Genomic DNA, 15,317 nt, shown 5'->3' with positions numbered 1-15,317 from the left:
AACAAGGAATGAGTCCACCTTAGTGTTGGTGGCGTTTTCTTCTTGAGGAACCAATGATGTCCTTGAGCTCTTCTATGTCTCTTCCTTGTCTTTGTTGCTCCTCCCTCATTGCTCTTTGATCTTCTCTAATTTCATGAAGGATGATGGAGTGCTCTTGATGTTCCACCCTTAATTGTCCCATGTTGGAACTTAATTCTCCTAGGGAGTTGTTGATTTGCTCCCAAAAATTCTGTGGAGGAAAGTGCATCCCTTGAGGAATCTCAGGGATTTCTTTGTGATGAGCTTCTTCATGCGTCTCTTGAGATCCATGAATAGGCTCTCTTGTTTGCTCCATCCTTTTCTCAGTGATGGGCTTGTCCTCATCAATGAGGATATCTCCCTCTATGTCAATCCCAGCCGAGTTGCATAGGTGGCAAATGAGGTGAGAAAAAGCTAACCTTACCATAGTGGAGGACTTGTCAGCCACCTTGTAGAGTTCTTGAGGTATAATCTCATGAACCTCCACTTCCTCCCCAATCATGATGCTATGGATCATGATAGCCCGGTCTATAGTAACTTCAGACCGGTTGCTAGTGGGGATGATTGAGCGTTGAATGAACTCCAACCATCCTCTAGCTACAGGCTTAAGGTCCAATCTTCTTAGTTGAACCGGGTTGCCTTTTGAGTCAATCTTCCATTGAGCTCCTTCCACACATATGTCCATGAGGACTTGGTCCAACCTTTAATCAAAGTTGACTCTTCTTGTGTAGGGGCGTGCGTTCTCTTCCATCATTGGCAAGTTGAACGCCAACCTCACATTTTCCGGACTGAAATCTAAGTAGTTCCCCCGAACCATGGTGTTCTGAGGGTTACCTGAAACTGGAGGTCGATCTCGGACGAGATCTTCTGTACTAGTCGGAGATAACGTGTCCGGCTGGCCGATGACGGCCGGAGCTGTTGTATCCGACTTGTTGGACTTTCTGCACTGCTGATCCTTGGCCACCGGAGGGTGGGGGGTACCTGCAAGAGACTCCGATGCTTAAGTTAGCACGGGTATTAAGCAGGTTTTTACATAGAATCAGAGTATGAGTTATACCTGGGTGCTCTAGTGTATTTATAATGGTGTGATGGTGACCTTTTTAGATAAGATAAGTTAGTTATCTTTATCTTATCTTTATCTTTTGAGTTGAGGTCAGCTTATCTTCAAGGGAACCGCCTTTATCTCTATAGGCTCGTACGGCCTGTGGATTTGGGTTGTGTTCCTTTATTTGGGCCCTTTATTGGGCTCTCCTGTTGATTTGGCCGACCTCCTTGAGAAGAGGTCGGGTAGCCTGACCTGAAGAGGTCGGTCGCTTTGTCGCCAGTCATCCCAGGTCGGGTAGCTCGACCCAGGGTATGAACAGTGCCCCTGCTTGAGCTCGGTCTTTTTGCTGAGGTCGAGTCTTTGACTTCGGTCCTTCTCTGGCGAAGCCGAACTCAAGCATTTTGTCGATTCCTTTCTTTGTAGAGTCTTTTTGAATGTGGAACGTTTTCCTTTAAAAGCGTGCTCTTTTATATCGGCGCTTTGGAAACGTGCGAGGGTTTAATACCCTCATTAATTGACTTCAAATGCCCCGTTTCCCTTGGTTCTATTTTGAATTTTGTCATCAGAAATGGTTTCTCTTCTTCGTTCCTCTTCGTAACTTCTCCCTTTACTCTCTCATTTTCTGTTTTTCCTTAACGTTTCATAGTTTCTTCCTGCGACGCCTGCTCTTCTACTGCTTTCTGTGGAAAAGGAGTGATTCTGGGTTTCTCCTTCTGTCTTCTTCCGGCGAATTTTTTCCATTCGAAGGGTGGCTCTATCGCTTCTTGCTCTTCAGCTTTCTTTTGAGGTTTTCTTCTATTTTCCAGGTTCAATTTTTCCTCCTCTGTCATTTTTATGCCTGTTTTGAGAAAGTTTTTATCTTAGTTGGGAAAAGTTTGGATCTTTCTACTTTCTGCTGTTTCTGATCACTGTGCATTTCGTAGTTTCTACGTCTTTTGCATGGTCTTTGTTGCTTTTCCTGTTGCTTGATACCTTTAGGGTTTTTGTATGTTGTGAAATGCTTTTGATTTTGAAGCTTTGGGAATGATAATTTTGTTTGATTCTGAAAAAAGGTTGCATCTTTGATGATTTTTGCCTGGTATGTTTGCTGTTGTTTCTTGCTGATAGACTGTAGGAAGATGATTTTCTGTTTTGTTTGTGTTTTGTCTTTCTCCTATGAAAAATGCTTGCTGTTTTGAGGTCTTCTATTCTTGTTTGCGGGATGCCAGGACGTAAGTAGATTTTTCTTGATACCTCACCTTATTACTGCCTCCAAAGGATGCCCCAGGAATTTTAGTTTGAGTCTTGGGGCTTCCTTTTTCTGTGTATTCGCCCACCGAGATATTTTTGAGTAATCCGTTCTTCTTTTCTTTTGTAGGGTTTAGTTGGCCTCATGTCTTCCCGAAATTACATTGTAGAGATGCCTTCCCGGGTTCTTGAGGGTATAGCCGATTGGGTGGACTCGATGGTTCTTATGTGTGTCTCTCTAGTTGATTCTGAATTTTGTGCACAGCTTAGACAGTTTCATAGTGTTTGTAGTAATTCCAGTGATGAGAAAAACTATGAGCTTGTCCCTCCCTCTTCTGATGAAAGAGTCTACTTTTCTACTCGGGTTGTTGATGATCGCCCCTTCTTTTATGTTTATGATTTTTTCTTCGGTCCGCTGGGTATCACCCTTCCTTTTACTCCATTTGAAACCGATCTGTTATGGTCCTATAATGTTGCCCCCTCTCAACTTCACCCCAATTCCTGGGGTTTCATAAAAATTTTCCAATTGTTGTGCAATGATTTTGGTATTCCTGCTTCCCAATCTCTCTTTTTCTATCTGTTTGTCTTGACTAAGCCCGGTGTGGTAAAAAAGAAGTCAGCTTGGGTCTCCTTCCGTTCCACCCAGGGAAAGAAGGTCTTTTCCATGTTTGACGAGTCGTTCCATGATTTTAAAAACTACTTTTTTAAAGTCCGATCTATTGAAGGAGCTCGCCCCTTTTTTCTGGATGAAAATGACGAACCTGCTTTTCCCTTGGAATGGCAAAAAGATGTGAGGGTCTCTAGATATGCGTGGGAAATGCTGGATGAGGATGAACGAGCCTTCGTGACTGTCTTGGAAGATCGCTGGGGTCATCCTCCCCATCTCGACACAAAGAAATTTCTAACCAATCCTTCTCTTCTTCAAACTGAACTGGGTATCTTGTGTTTATCTGTTTATGTTGCTTGTAGCTGTCTTTCCGACTTATCCGACTTGTAGCTTGACTTCTATTTATTTGCAGAGGCAATAAAGAATAATGAAGCTATGAAAGCTTTTAAGAGGGCGCAGAGGGCGACTGCTGCTAGGAATATTGCGGCGAAGGCGGCTGGGGAGGGGTCCTCCCAAATGCGCGAGAAGCCATCAGTGCCGAGTTCTCCTGGGGTGAAGAAGATGGTCCCTACACCCCGAGTCCGTTTGGTGGATCCTCACCTTACTTCTGCCGCTCCATCTGTTGCTCCTCCCAATAAAAAACAAAAAATAGCCGAGCCCTTTGACCTTGATGCTCCTGATTTCAATGCCATTGAGTTTGTGGATCAGCAAATCGGTCCCTATGGCTCCCTCTCTACGGATGATGTGTCCATCCTCCATCACTTAGAATTTATGACCCGAAATCACGTAAAGATGGCGTATATGGCGGCCGCCATATATCGGACTGCTCAGAATCTCCCTCTCCATGCCACTAAAGCTTTTATGGAGGAGGCAAAACAAGAGTTTGATCGGATGAGGGAGTTGAAGGAGGAACTTGAGGTAAAGGTAGCCAAGCTGGAGAAGGACTTAGAGAACGAGAAGGCGAGTTCTCAATCACTGGCAGCTTCTTTGAGGTTGGCTGAGGACACAGCCATGATGCACAAGGATAGTTACGTTACATCCTATCGGGAGATGTTGCGTCTGAGGGGGGAGCTCGACAATGTCCGGGAAGATTATTCTGACCTCCAAAGTCATCTCGTTGGCAGTGTGACTGCTGCTTACGAGAACTTGAAGGAGCAAGTTCGGGTTATTACTCCCGAAGCCGATCTCACTCCCTTTAGCTTGGACAACATTGTCAGGGATGGCAAGATTGTCCCTGATGATAGGGATGATGATGATGAGGTCGATCCCCTCCCTGTGTCTTCTGCCAAGGCGTCAGCGCCTACTGTTCCTCCTGCCAAGGTCGACCCTCCCGCTTCTGATCCTGACTGTCAGATTTTAAATCGGGACGATGGTACTGTGGATGCTGTTCCTCTCCAGGCTCGCCCTCCTTCTCCTCAGACTGATGCTGCTAAGAAGCCTTCTAACCTTTAGCTGATTTATGTTGGATATTTTTGTAGTTGGCCCGGCTTGTGGGCTTTAAAACTCTTTAGTTTATTTTGTTGACACTCTTTCTGGTTGCTTGTTTAGCAACATTATTTAAAAACACAACGAATAGCTTCTGAGCTTTTGGGTCTGACCCTGAGGCTTTTACGTCACATTTGCTTGCGCCTGTCTTGGCTTCTTTGAGGGCTTGTTGTCGATGTGTGGATCCAATTTAACAATCCATGCCCGACTTCTTTATCTTTTTCCAAGTAGTCGACCGATGTCGATCTTTTTCAAGTATTTAGAGTAATCTTCCTTTTTGGACCTTGGTCAGGTCTCTTTTAGAGATTACTTATATAACCGATTTGTGGGAGACCGACTTCTTTATGTTGATCTCTTCTAAGTTACTTCGTAATCCTCTTTCTTGGACCTTTGTCAAGTCTCTTTCAAGGATTATTTTTATAACTTTCCGTTGTAGGAGACCGACTTCTTTGTGTCGATCTCTTCTAAGTTACTTCGTAATCCTCTTTTTTGGACCTTTGTCAGGTCTTTTTTAGGGATTACTTTTATAACTTTCCGTTGTAGGAGACCGACTTCTTTATGTCGATCTCTTCTAAGTTACTTCGTAATCCTCTTTCTTGGACCTTTGTCAGGTCTCTTTCAGGGATTACTTTTATAACTTTTCGTTGTAGGAGACCGACTTCTTTGTGTCGATCTCTTCTAAGTTACTTCGTAATCCTCTTTCTTGGACCTTGGTCAGGTCTCTTTCAGGGATTACTTTTGTAACTTTTCGTTGTAGGAGACCGACTTCGTTAGGTGGATTTCTTTTTAGGTTATTTTTGTAATCCTCTTTCATGGACCTTTATCAGGTCTCTTTCAGGGATTACTTTTATAACCCTTTTTATTTTGGGCTGACTTTGTTAGGTCGAGCCCTTCTAAGTTAAAGTAATCCTCTTTAATAGGGTTGGCCAGACCTCTTTCCAGGGTTTACTTATAACTTGGGTTGACTTGGTCCGACTTCTGGATGTCGGCCAGTCTTTAAGTTATTATTTTAGCTATCCGTAAGACCTCGTCAGGTTCTTTTTTGGATTGCTTTCGATAACTTCTTACATTATTCTGTGTTCATTTTTGCCGATTTGTAGAAAGTGGTTGGCATCTTTAGATCGTCCTTTGGGTGAATCGCGCTTTCACCTTTATCGGACGGTTTGTCTTTATCGTGGTCGTGCAGTGAAATTGTTTTTCACTTTCTGCCGACCTGTCGCTTTATAATCGGACGATGAATTCTTCAGATTAATGCGTCTTGAATTCTTGTAAAAATATCTAAATAAACTTTATTCGAAGTAAAAGTGCAAAATATATACATGTGGGAATTTTTTCATCCCTTCAGGTCGGATAGTGTCTGGGTCTTAACTTGGTGCCTCATTAAAAAACCTTTTCAGGAAAAAGAGTGCATCCAATAATGAGATCTGTTACCTTGCTAACTGTAGTACCTTCTTAGGTTGCAAGCATGCCATGACCTGGGAAGCTCTCGTCCGTTGAGTTCGGACAGTCTATAATAGCCCTTCCCGAGTACTTCTACAACTCGGTAGGGTCCTTTCCAGTTTGCTGCCAATTTTCCTTCTCCTGGTCGAGTTGTTCCGATATCATTTCGGATTAAGATGAGATCATTCTCTACGAAACTTCTCGGCACTACCCTTTGATTATATCTGGAAGCCATCCGTCGTTTTAGTGCTTCTTCCCTGATCCGGGCTCTTTCTTGAATTTTAGGTAGTAGGTCGAGTTCTTCCCTCTGAATTTGGGAGTTGGCTTCTTCATTGTAGTGGACCACTCTGGATGACCCTTCCTCGATCTCTACTGGGATCATTGCCTCCACTCCATATGCTAGTCGAAATGGTGATTCATTTGTGGTGGAGTGTGGCGTTGTTCGATATGCCCATAGGACTTGTGGAAGTTCTTCGGCCCAAGCTCCCTTTGATCTTGTAGTCTCCGTTTCAACCCAGCCAATATGACTTTGTTGGCGGCTTCGGCCTGTCCATTGGCTTGAGGGTGTTCGACGGAGGTGAACTGGTGCTTTATATTTAAGTCGGCTACTAGTCTCCTAAAGCCTGTGTCTGTGAATTGGGTGCCATTCTCCGTGGTGATGGAGTGTGGAACCCCAAACCTTGTGACAATGTTTCTATATAGGAATTTCCGGCTTCTTTGAGCGGTGGCGTTGGCTAGGGGCTCTGCCTCAATCCATTTTGTGAAATAGTCTACCCCTACTATGAGAAATTTAACTTGTCCTGACCCCTGGGGGAAGGGGCCAAGAAGGTCGAGCCCCCACCTTGCAAACGGCCAAGGGGAAGTTACACTGATGAGCTCTTCTGGTGGGGAGATGTGAAAGTTGGCATGTTTCTGACATGGTGAGCATGTCTTTAAAAATTCTGTAGCTTCTTTTTGTAGAGTTGGCCAATAAAACCCCTCCCGGAGCACTTTTTTGGCTAGAGCTCGTGCTCCGAGGTGATTGCCACAAATGCCGCCGTGTACTTCTTCTAACACTTCCTTTGTGTGGGAGGTCGGTACGCATTTCAGTAATGGTACTGAGATCCCCCTTTTGTAGAGGATGTTGTTTATAATGGGGTAGTACTGTGCCTCCCTTTTTAGCCTTTTTGCCTCTTTTTCTTCTGTGGGGAGTGTTCCTGCTCTGAGGTAGTTAATTATGGGAGTCATCCATTCTTGGTCCTGGTTTGTCATGGCTAGGACTTTTTCCTCTTCCGAGATTGACGGGTTCTGTAACATTTCCTGGATGAGGCTTCTATTGTTGCCCCCTGGTTTGGTGCTGGCTAGTGATGAGCGGATATTTTATACGCTTTTTGGGGATAATTTCATATAGTTTTGAGTTTGTTCTAGTTAGTTTTTAGTTTATTTCCAGTAGTTTTTAGGAAAAATTCATATTTCTGGACTTTACTATGAGTTGTGTGTTTTTCTATAATTTCAGGTATTTTTCTGGCTGAAATTGAAGGAGCTGAGCAAAAATCTGATTCAGGCTGAAAAAGGACTGCTGATGCTGTTGGATTCTGACCTCCCTGTACTCAAATTGGATTTTCTGGAGCTACAGAACTCGAAATGGCATGCTTCCAATTGCATTGGAAAGTAGACATCCAGGGCTTTCCAGCAATATATAATAGTCCATACTTTGCACAAGGATAGACGACGTAAACTGGCGTTCAACGCCAGTCCTCTGCCCAATTCTAGCGTCCAGCGCCAGAAAAGGATAAAAAACTGGAGTTGAACGCCCAAACTGGCACAAAAACTGGCGTTCAACTCCACAAATGGCCTCTGCACGTGAATTGCTTAAAGTCTCAGTCCCAGCACACACCAAGTGGGCCCCAGCACACCAAGTGGGCCCCAGAAGTGGATCTCTGCATCATCCATCATAGTCCACTCATATTTTGTAACCCTAGGCTACTGGTTTAGTATTTAAACAACTTTTAGAGACTTATTTTGTATCTCATGACATTTCAGATCTAAACTTTGTATTCTCTGACGGCATGAGTCTCTAAACCCCATTGTTGGGGGTGAGGAGCTCTGCTGTGTCTCGATGAATTAATGCAAGTATTTCTGTTTTCCATTCAAACACGCTTGTTCCTATCTAAGATGTTCATTCGCGCTTAACTGTGATGGAGGTGATGAGCTGTGACACTCATCACCTTCCTCAAATCATGAACGTGTGCCTGACAACCACCTCCGTTCTATATACGATTGAATGAGTATCTCTTAGATTCCTTAATCAGAATCTCCGTGGTATAAGCTAGAACTGATGGCAGCATTCATGAGAATCCGGAAATTCTAAACCTTGTCTGTGGTATTCCGAGTAGGATTCAAGGATTGAATGACTGTGACGAGCTTCAGACTCTTGAAGGCTGGGCGTTAGTGACAGACGCAAAAGGATAGTAAATCCTATTCCAACCGGATCGAGAACCAACCGGTGATTAGCCGTGCTGTGACAGAGCGCGTGAGCGTAGTTTTCACTGGGAGGACGAAGGTAGCCATTGACAACGGTGATCCACCAACACACAGCTTGCCATAGGGGGACGTGCGTGTGTGAACAAGAAGACAGAGGAAAGCAGAGATTCAGAAGACAAAGCATCTCCAAAACTCCAACATATTCTCCATTACTGCACAACAAGTAATTTTTAATTTATGCTCTACTGGTTACTCACAATTCAATTGATAAACATAATTGACTTCCTGACTAAGATTTACAAGATAACCATAGATTGCTTCAAACCAACAATCTCCGTGGGATTCGACCCTTACTCACGTAAGGTATTACTTGGATGACCCAGTGCACTTGCTGGTTAGTGGTACGCGTTGTGAAAAGTGTGATTCGCAATTCGTGCACCAGCTAGTTTCGAGAGTGCGTCATCTCGGGCATTTTGTTCTCGGGGTATGTGGTATATCTTATATTCCCCGATTTGTCCGAGTTGTTGCTTGGTCTTATCTAAATACCTTTTCATGGTGGGATCTTTGGCTTGGTAGCTCCCTGTTATTTGTGATGTGACAACTTGTGAATCGCTGTAGATGTTGAGTTTCCGAGCTCCAACCTCTTCAGCCAGCTTCAAACCAGCTAGCAGTGCTTCGTATTCTGCTTGGTTATTCGAAGCCGGGAACCCGAACTTGAGGGAGAGCTCAACTTGGGTTCTCTGGTTGCTTTCTATTATCACTCCTGCACCGCTTCTAGTTTTATTTGAAGAACCGTCCACATAGAGATTCCACTCTGTGAGGGTTTCCAGGGTATCTGTGAATTCTGCGATAAAATCGGCCAGATATTGTGGCTTAATGGCCGTCCGAGCTTCATATTGGAGGTCGAACTCTGACAATTCGACTGCCCATTGTAGAATTCTACCTGCTAAATCTGTTTTCTGCAATATTCCTTTCAAGGGCTGGTTGGTGCGAACTTTGATGGTGTGGGCCTGGAAGTAAGGGCGGAGTCATCTAGATATTAGAATGAGAGTATATGCAAATTTTTCTATTTTCTGGTAGTTCAGCTCGGATCCCTGTAGTGCTTTACTAATGAAGTAGACGGGTTGTTGTCCGTCTTCGTCTTCTCTGACTAGTGCTGACGCTACTGCCCGGCTTCCTACTGCGAGATATAATATGAGTGGTTCTCCTTTTTATGGTCGGGAGAGGATAGGTGGCTGTCCTAAGAACTTTTTAAAGTCTTAGAAGGCTTGCTCACATTCTGTCATCCACTCGAACTGCCTTCCATTTCTTAAAGTAGCATAGAATGGGATAGATCTTATCGCGGCTCCTGCTAAGAATCGGGATAGGGCTGCCAATCTCCTGTTGAGTTGCTGCACTTCTTTGACACAGGTTGGGCTCTTCATGTTGAGTATGGCCTGACAATTGTCCGGATTTGCTTCAATTCCTCTTTGTGTGAGCATGAAACCTAAGAATTTGCCTGCTTCTACCGCAAAGGTGCATTTTGCTGGATTGAGTCGCATGTCATGCTTCCTTATGGTGTCGAATACTTGGGCCAGGTCGGACAATAATGTCTCTTCACTTTGTGTTTTTATTAACATGTCGTCGACGTAGACTTCCATGATCTTTCCGATGTGATCCGAGAAGACTTTATTTATTAGCCTTTGATAAGTAGCTCCCGCGTTCTTGAGACCGAAAGGCATCACAATGTAGCAGTAGTTTGCTTTCGGTGTTAGGAACGAGGTCTTTTCTTGATCTGGCGGATACATGGGGATCTGATTGTATCCCGAGTATGCATCCATAAACGAGAGATATTTATATTCGGAGGAAGCGTCTACCAGAGCGTCGATATTTGGGAGTGGGTAAGGGTCCTTTGGACAAGCCTTGTTGAGATCGGTGTAATCGGTGCACATTCACCACTTCCCATTTGATTTTTTCACCAAGACAACGTTGGCTAGCCATAGTGGGTATTTGACTTCTCTTATGAATCCTGCTTCCAGTAGTGCCTGTACTTGTTCTTCCACAGCCTGGGATCGTTCTGGCCTAAGTTTTCTTCGTCTCTGCTGTACCGGTCGAGATCTTGGATAGACCGCCAACTTATGACACATCAGCTTAGGATCTATGCCAGGCATATCTGCGGCTTTCCTTGCAAAGAGATCGACATTATCTCGCAGGAACTGTATTAGTAATTCCTTTGAGTCTCCTTTTAGGATTGTGCCGATATTGGTTATTTTTTCCGAGGTGTCCCCGATCTGAATCTTTTCTATCTCGCCCTCTGGCTGGGGACGAAGTTCTTCTCGTCGTTGAACTCCGCCCAGCTCAATTGTGTGGAACTCTTCTCCTTTGCCTCTGAAGTTTAGGCTTTCGTTGTAACAGCGACGTGCCATTTTTTGATCTGCTTTTATCGTGGCTATCCCATTTGGTGTTTGGAATTTCATACATAGGTGTGGGGTCGAAACTATCGCACCGAGTTCGTTGAGTGTTGTCCGACCTATGAGAGCATTGTAAGCTGAACTTACGTCGACCACAATGTAATCTATTTTGAGGGTCCTGGATTGGTTCCCTTTTCCGAAGGTTGTGTGTAGTGGTATGTATCCTAGTGGTCGAACCGTGGTGTCTCTTAGTCCAAACAAACTGTTTGGATATGCTTGAAGTTCTTTTTCCTCCAAGCCGAGTTTATCAAAGGCTATTTTGAATAAGATGTCGGCAGAACTCCCTTGGTCTATTAAGGTGCGGTGTAGGTTGGCGTTTGCTAATATGATGGTGATGACCATGGGATCGTCGTGTCCTGCAATGATGCCGGATGCGTCCTCTTTAGTGAATGTTATTGCTGGGATGTTGAGTGCTTCCTCCTTTCCTTCGACATGATATACTTCTTTGAGATATCTTTTGTGAGAGGATTTGGAGATCCCACCTGCTGTGAATCCGCCATGTATCATGTGGACATGTCTTTCTGGTGTCCGAGGTGATCGTTCTGTTCGTTCAGTATCCTCATCTCTTTGTCTCTTTCTTTGATCATCATCTCGGGTGGCCAGGAATCGATCTAACTTTCCTTCTCTCACTAATTTTTCTATGATATTTTTTAAGTCGAAACATTCGTTTGTGGAGTGTCCTCGGACTCGGTGGTATTCGCAATATTCTTTCCGATTTCCTCCTCCCTTTTTGCCTTTGAATGGCCATGCTGGGGGGTTTTTTTCTGTATGGCATACTTCTTTGTATATCTCGACCAGGGATGCCCTGAGAGGAGTGTAATTATGGTACTTTTTGATTTTCTCCCCTTGTCGATCTTCTTTCCTCTTGGATTCCTTGTCTCTGTCTCGGTAGGGGGCCCCCGATTTTGAGGTCTCTCCTAACCGAGCGTTTTCTTCCATATTGATGTATTTTTCTGCTCGTTCCTGCACTTCATCCAAGGAGGTCAGGTACTTTTTTGATATAAATTGGCTGAAGGGTCCTTCTCGTAGGCCGTTGATGAGTCCCATGATGGCGACCTCTGTGGGTAAACTTTGTATGTCCATGCATGTTTTGTTGAATCTCTCCATATAGTTGCGGAGGCTCTCCCGATCTCCTTGTTTGATCCCTAGTAAACTGGGGGCGTGCTTGGCTTTATCTTTCTGAATGGAGAATCTGGCTAGGAATTTTTTAGCTAGGTCGTCAAAGCTTGAGATGGGCCTTGGGGGTAGATTGTCGAACCATCGAATGGCTGTCTTTGTGAGAGTTGTTGGGAAGGCTTTGCAGCGAATAGCATCTGGGGCGTCAGTGAGGTATATTCTGCTTCTGAAGTTACTGAGGTGGTGGTTGGGATCCGTGGTGCCATCATACAGGGTCATATCTGGGAGTTTGAAGTCTTTTGGAATTTTGGTTTTCATGATTTCCCTGGTGAACGGGTCTTGCTCTTTGCGTGAGTTTTCTTCAAGATTGGCCCGGGGAGCTTTTAATTTGAGATCGGTTTCTAATTGCTGTAGTTTTTCTTCCAACTCCCGACGTCGCCGCATCTCTCTTTGTAGATCCCTTCCAATTTCCCGTTGTTGTTGATTTTCTTTTTCCAGTTGTTTTAGGCGATCTAGGAGCGCTTCTATTGCCCCTGAATTTAGTGAGTCGTTGTCTTTGTTGATCTCTGGAGTGTCTTGTAGTGTGACATCCTCATTCTTGTGTGGCGTTCTCTCTTCCAGACCTGAATCGTGGTCGTTGTTATGGTTGTCCGCCATGGTGATGGGTTGACTTCCAGGTTCCCCGGCAACGGCGCCAATGTTCCGAGGGTTACCTGAAACTGGAAGTCGATCTCGGACGAGATCTTCCGTACTGGTCGGAGATAACGTGTCCGGCTGGCCGATGACGGCCTGAGCTGTTGTATTCGACTTGTTGGACTTGCTGCACTGCTGATCCTTGGCCACCGGAGGGTGGGGGGGTACCTGCAAGAGACTTTGATGCTTAAGTTAGCACGGGTATTAAGCAGGTTTTTACATAGAATCAGAGTATGAGTTATACCTGGGTGCTCCAGTGTATTTATAATGGTGTGATAGTGACTTTTTAGATAAGATAAGTTAGTTATCTTTATCTTATCTTTATCTTTTGAGTTGAGGTCAGCTTATCTTCAAGGGAACCGCCTTTATCTCTATAGGCTCGTATGGCCTGTGGATTTGGGTCGTGTTCCTCTATTTGGGCCCTTTATCGGATTCTCATGTTGATTTGGCCAACCTCCTTGAGAAGAGGTCGGGTAGCCTGACCTGAAGAGGTCGGTCGCTTTGTCGCCAGTCATCCCAGGTCGGGTAGCTCGACCCAGGGTATGAACACATGGTAAGATAATTCTTTGGGTTCGGGTTCTTACTTTGATCATGGTTCCTAGTGATCCATGCATTAGCATAGAACTCTTGAACCATTAGAATTCCGACTTGTTGGATGGGGTTTGTTAGAACTTCCCAACCTCTTCTTTGGATTTCATGTCGGATTTCCAGATACTCATTTCTCTTGAGTTTGAAAGGGACCTCGGGGATCACCTTCTTCTTGGCCACAACATCATAGAAGTGGTCTTGATGGGCTTTGGAGATGAATCTTTCCATCTCCCATGACTCGGAGGTGGAAGCTTTTGTCTTCCCTTTCCCTTTTCTAGAGGATTCTCCGGTCTTAGGTGCCATCAATGGTAATGGAAAAACAAAAAGCTTATGCTTTTACCACATCAAACTTAGAATATTGCTCGCCCTCGAGCAAGAGAAGAAATAAGAGATGAAGAAGAAGAAGAAATGGAGGAGAGAGAGAGAGGTTGTGTTTCGGCCAAGAAGAGGAAGAGAGGATTGTGTTGTGTGAAAATGAAGAAGAATAGAGAGGTTTATATAGTGGAGGGAGAGGGGTTAAGGTTCGGCCATATGGGGAGGGTTTGGGTGGGAAAGTGATTTTGAATTTTGAAGGTAGGTGGGGTTTATGAGGTAGGTTTATGGGGAAGAGTGGGTGGATGTGAGTGGTGAATGGGTGATAGGGAAGAGAGCTTGAGATGATTGGTGAAGGGTTTTGGGGAAGGGTGTTTATTGGGAAGAGAGGATGAACATTGAGAAGAGGGAAGAGTATGAGTGGAGGTAGGTGGGGATCCTGTGGGGTCCACAGATCCTGAGGTGTCAAGGATTTGCATCCCTGCACCAATTAGGCATGTAAAACACCTTTGCATGCAATTCTGGCGTTTAAACACCGAATTGATGCTTGTTTTGGGCGTTCAGCGCCCAAATGCAGCATGTTTCTGGCGTTGAACGCCAGTTCTATGCTTGTTTCTGGCGTTCAGCGCCAGCTTTCCTCAGTATGCATTCCTGGCGTCTGAACGCCAGGATGCTGCTTGTTTTGGGCGTTCAACGCCAGATCCATGCTCTGTTCTGGCGTTGAACGCCAGCCAGATGCTCCTTACTGGCGTTTAAACGCCAGTAAGTCCTTCCTCCAGGGTGTGATTTTTCTTCTGCTGTTTTTGATTCTGTTTTTGATTTTTCTATTTATTTTGTGACTCCACATGATCATGAACCTAATAAAACATGAAAGAACAATAAAATAAAAATAAAAATAGATAAATAAAAATTGGGTTGCCTCCCAATAAGCGCTTCTTTAATGTCAATAGCTTGACAGTGGGCTCTCATGGAGCCGCACAGGTGATCAGGTCAATTTTATAGACTTCCCAACACCAAACTTAGAATTTGGATATGGGAGTTCAACACCAAACTTGGAGTTTGGCTGAGGCCTCCCAACACCAAACTTAGAGTTTGACTGTGGGGGCTTTAGTTGACTCTGTACTGAGAGAAGCTTTTCATGCTTCCTCTCCATTGTTACAAAAGGAGATTCTTGAGTTTTAAACACAAGGTTGTCCTCATTCAGTTGAAGGATCAATTCTCCTCTGTCTACATCAATCACAGCTCTTGCTGTGGCTAGGAAGGGTCTTACAAGGATGATGGATTCATCCTCTTCCTTCCCAGTGTCTAGGATTATGAAATCAACAGGGATGTAAAGGCCTTCAGCCTTTACTAACACGTCCTCTACCTGACCATAAGCCTCTTTTCTTGAATTGTCTGCCATCTCTAATGAGATTCTAGCAGCTTGCACCTCAAAGATTCCCAGTTTCTCCATTACAGAGAGTGGCATGAGGTTTATTCCTGACCCAAAGTCACATAGAGCCTTCTCAAAGGTCATGGTGCCTATGGTACAAGGTATTAGGAACTTTCTAGGATCCTGTTTCTTCTGAGGCAATCTCAGTTGATCCAATGCATTTAGTTCATTGGTGAACAGGGGAGGTTCATCTCCCCAAGTCTCTTTACCAAATAAATTGGCATTCAGCTTCATGATTACACCAAGAAACTTGGCAACTTGCTCTTTAGTAACACCCTCATTCTCTTCAGAAGAGGAATACTCATCAGAGCTCATGAAGGGCATAAGAAGGTTTAATGGAATCTCTATGGTCTCTAGATGAGCCTCAGAGTCCTTTGGTTCCTCAAAGGGAAACTCCTTGTTGATCACTGGACGTCCCAGGAGGTCTTCCTCCTTGGGATT

Source organism: Arachis hypogaea, chromosome 20, assembly GCF_003086295.3.
Source record: "Arachis hypogaea cultivar Tifrunner chromosome 20, arahy.Tifrunner.gnm2.J5K5, whole genome shotgun sequence".
In the NCBI taxonomy this organism is placed as follows: domain Eukaryota; kingdom Viridiplantae; phylum Streptophyta; class Magnoliopsida; order Fabales; family Fabaceae; genus Arachis; species Arachis hypogaea.
The sequence above is the reverse complement of the archived record's forward strand: the minus strand, read 5'-3'. Positions refer to the sequence as shown.